Below are 4,839 nucleotides of genomic sequence, written 5' to 3'. Positions count from 1 at the left end.
TGACAATAGTTCTAGCTGATTTCCTAGGGATATGAAATTGCTGTCGAAGGGCAGAAGCATTTTGATGATGTAAAGCATGACTAGCTGTAGCTTCCTGAACAGTAAGAATTTGGGGTCTGGTTAATGAATCTGCCAATGTATTGCCTTGTGACAATTTTCCTGGTAAGTTAGAATGTCCTCGAATATGTCCTATAAAATAAGGATGTTGTCTATCTAAAATTAACTTCTGTAAAGAATTTAAATGATGAAAAATTGTAGTTTTATGTTGAGGAAGAGAAGTTGTCTCTATATGAGGAAAAATTTTTACAATATACTGAGAATCAGTATATAAGTTAAACATTTGATCTTTTAATTGGGTAAAAGCCATAATTACAGCTATGATTTCTGCCCTCTGAGCAGAGGTTTCCTCTGTCTGTTGAACATAGGTTTTATCATTAATAACTAAAGATGCTCGTCCATTTGAGGAGCCATCAGTGAAAACTAAAGCTGCTGGTTGAGGTAAAGGTTCAGAAGAAAACAATTTTGGAAAAATAACAGGGTTATTCTTAACTAAATATAACAAAGGGTGAGATGGCAAATGAAATTTAATATGACCATAATATCCCTGTAAAGCTATTTGCCAATCTTCAGAATGTTTCATAAGTGTATTTAATTGATCTCTGGAATAAGGAATCACCAAACTATCTATTTCTTTCCCAAATAACTCTCTACTTTTATGTCTTTCTTTTATTATTAATAAAGCAATCACAGTAGGGTATGAGCAAATAACTTTTTTAGAAGTAACCGGCATATGAATCCATTCTAAAGGGCCTGACTGCCATAATACTCCTGTGGGTGTATGAGGAGTAGGTAAAATAAGAAAATCCCAAGTTTGAGTATAATCAACTCTTTGTAATTGTTGTTTATTAATAGCTTCTTCTACCTTATTTAAAGCCAATTTAGCTTCTTTTGTCAAAATATGAGAAGAACGTGGGTTAGAGTTTCCTTTTAAAATATCAAATAAGGGTTTAAGATCTGTAGTAGTAAGTTTCAAAAAAGGACGAATCCAATTAATATCTCCTAAAAGTTTTTGAAAATCATTTAAAGTTTGTAAATGATCAATCTGTAATTTCAAATTTTGATGGGAAACAGTTTGAGTATTTATAATTCTACACAAATAATTGTAAGGAGGTGATTGCTGAATTTTATCTGGGGCAATGATTAAACCAAAATTTTGTAAAGACTGTGTCAGCATTAATAATATATGATGAAGCAATTGGACATCTTTATGAGCAATTAATATATCATCCATATAATGAATGATATAAGCATCTTTATATTTATCTCTTATTGGTTGTATTGCTATTGCAACATATTTTTGACAAAGAGTAGGACTATTTTTCATACCTTGAGGCAACACCTTCCATTGGAAACGTTGATATGGCTGTTTTAAATTCACAGAGGGAAGGCTGAAAGCAAATCTTTTGCGATCATCAGGATGTAATGGAATAGTAAAAAAGCAATCTTGTAAGTCTATTACCATAACATGAAATCCTTTAGGGACAGCTACTGGAGATGGGAGTCCTGGTTGTAAGGAACCCATATCCTCCATAGTAGCATTTATAGCTCTTAAATCTTGTAATAATCTCCATTTACCTGATTTTTTTTAATAACAAATATAGGAGTGTTCCATGGACTATTAGAAGGTTCTATGTGTTTTAAATTAAGTTGTTCCTTAACCAACAAGTCTGTAGCCTGTAATTTTTCTGTTGTTAAGGGCCATTGTTCTATCCATACAGGCTCATCATTTTTCCAAGTCATTTTATCTGCTGTTTCAACAATGGCCCCAATTAAAAATCCTGTTGAGCTTCTTCTACAAGAGCAGTAGAGAGAGAAACTCCCATTTTAAACATTATATCTCGACCCCATAAAGTAAAAGGAAGAGAAGGAATAACATATGGCTGAAAAGTTCCTGAATTTTTGTTATCAGCCCATTTAAGTATTTGAGTGCTTTTTGCTACATTAGTAGCAGTTCCAAGTCCCATAAGTGTTGAGGGAGTTACTGTTGTAGGCCAGGTTGAAGGCCAATCTTTTCCAGCTATACAAGTCACATCTGCTCCTGTATCTAATAAACCATCAATTATTTTTCCCTGAATCTCTAATTTTTTCATAGGACGAGAATTTTGAATTTTTTGAACCCAAAATGCCATATCACTAGAGCCAAATCCTTTTGTTTGTCTTTGTTCATTTGAAATAGTTCGGTTTCCGATAGATAAATAGGGGAGTAGCAAAATTTGAGCAATTTTTTGCCCTTTATGAATAATCAAAGTCTTTCGAGATGGAGGTTCTATTAAAATCTTAATTTCTCCAGTAAAATCAGAATCAACAACTCCAGGAATAACTTTGATTCCCTGTAGGGAAGCAGAGCTTCTTCCTAGAATAAGACCAAAAGTTCCTTTAGGTAAAGGTCCATAAATTTTAGTAGGTATAGCTAGAACAGAAGAGTCTGAGGGAATAACTACTGATTCTGAAGATGCCAAATCTAATCCTGCTGAATCTGGTGTGGCTCTTAATAAAGCCCTTATAGTATATTTTGTTGAAAAAGATTGTTGATGTCCTCTATTATTTAAGGGGCCCGAGGAGGGCCCCATTACTAGTTTCCCGGCAATGGATTGGTAGTGATTTGTGGAAATTTTTGAGGCATTGGTCCACCTATTAAAAGTGTCCCATCTTTATGAAATTTAGAGCGACAGTCCTTTGCCCAGTGAAAACCCTTATTGCAACGTGGGCATAAAGTTTTGGGTCTAGATATCTGATTAGAAACTATGTTTTCTTTATTTTGAAAATTTTTATTAGGACAAACTTTACTAAAATGACCTGTCTGTCCACAAGAAAAACAGCTTTGATTTTCTTTATTTTGTTCTCTGTTTTGAAGTCTTTTAAGAAACTGAGCATTTGTTTGTCCTTGTAATGCTGCAGCTATGGCTACACCTTGCAAATATGAGGGTGATACATCAGCACAAACCTTAACAAAATCAGATAAATTTCCTGTCTTTCTAATAGGTCTTAGGAGTGTCTGACATGTAGTATTTGTATTTTCAAAAGCTAATTGTTTAATTATAATTTGTGCAGCTTCATTATTTGTTATAATTTTTTCCACTGATTCTTTTAATCGAGACAAAAATTCCTCAAAAGGTTCTTCAGGCTTTTGTTTTATAGTACTTAAGCCAGAAGTTTTAACTCCTTTATTTTCCAATTGTCTCCAAGCATTAACTGCTAAATCTGAGCACTGGATCAAGGCAGGATGAGGAAGATGTAATTGATCACTTGGCTGAGCCCAATCATTTTCTCCCATTAACATATCAAGAGTGACTTCACTATTTATAGATTTATTGTATCGAGAGCGTTCTTTAGCTCTATCTTCATAATCTGTTTTCCATAGTAAGAATGTTCCTCCAGGGAGACAAGATTTTGCAGTAGCAAACCAATCATATGGAGTCATCCATCTAGTGGCAATAATTTCTACTATCTGTAAAGTATAAGGAGAAGTGGGCCCATAATCATGAACAGACTGTTTTAATTCTTTTAAAAGTTTTAAAGGAAGGGGCTCCCATTGAGGCATATAATTCTCATCATTTGAATCAAAAGTGATAGGGAGAGTAAAACTTAAATCTCCAGATTGTAGAGCCTCTTTCATAGCTCCTTTAAATCCTACATTCCGTGGAGGAGGTGGTAAAGTATTTTTCATTTTGGAACCCAATTTATTTTTGGTAGAAGATCCGCAAGAATGTGTACTTATGGGGGCAAAGAATTCTTCATTATGATATTCAGTAGCTGCTTCTTTTAAATTATCTTTATTTTGTAAACAAGACTGATCCTTCTCCTCATCTTTTTTTAGGACATAAGTTTCACTTCTAGAGTCCTTCCTTAGGGGAGTTTCTTCAGTAGGGACAGTTAAGTTAATCTTATTTAAGATTTCAGCTTCTTGAGCTGGATCTAACATATCTTTTAAAAGATTCCATAATGCTATAGCATCTACAGGCATATTTTTTGGTCCATAATTAGAGTAATATGCTCTTAAAGCTTCTCCTATTTTTACCCATGTTTTTAGATCTAAGGTTCCCTCTTCTGGGAACCAAGGACAACATTCCTGAATAAAATGAAAAAACCTCTGTAATTGTGAAGTGGGAACCTGAACTCCTTTTTTTCTAAGCAAATGTTTAACAATATCAATGAATAATCCTCGTTCCTTGGATTCTGTATTTCCCATTTTTCTTTTACCTAATTACCCACTCTCACCTGTTCTGCCAACAGGGGGCTCGCGAAACCCACGGGTAATGGCCTATCCACTCCGAAAACAAGGGGGCAAATGCCGAGGGGGCTTACCTTCAGGTGCCGAGGGGATTACCTTCAGGTCCCTGGCTCGGGCGCCAATTGCCGGGGTCCAGCCCCAGCGGGGTCCAGGGAGTCCTGAAGGAGGAGTGGCGTCGGCGAAGTGATGAGACAGGAGTCGTTCCGTTTGAGCAATCTCCAGAGAGAGAGCTAAAGCAGCTTTCTCTGGGTCCCCTTTTTATTACAATTTTTCTCATCATTATAGATTCACAATACGTCATTGATTATATAATTTAAAACTTTGCCAAGACATGACATTTCCTTAACCATGATTGAGAGCACACATTCTTCCAGGATATGACCCCCAGCCATACAATCATCAAAGTACAGAATCATCAATAAAACATGTCACCAATTTACATCCTTCAGATTTTCCCAAGATTTACTATTTTTCCCAAGATATGTTATTTCCTTATTAACTAATGCCAAACTACATAACCAGACTCTAAGTCTCCTAGCCAATCATTA

Source organism: Callospermophilus lateralis, chromosome 18 (assembly GCF_048772815.1).
Source record: "Callospermophilus lateralis isolate mCalLat2 chromosome 18, mCalLat2.hap1, whole genome shotgun sequence".
Taxonomy (NCBI): domain Eukaryota; kingdom Metazoa; phylum Chordata; class Mammalia; order Rodentia; family Sciuridae; genus Callospermophilus; species Callospermophilus lateralis.
This window is presented reverse-complemented; position numbering follows the sequence as displayed.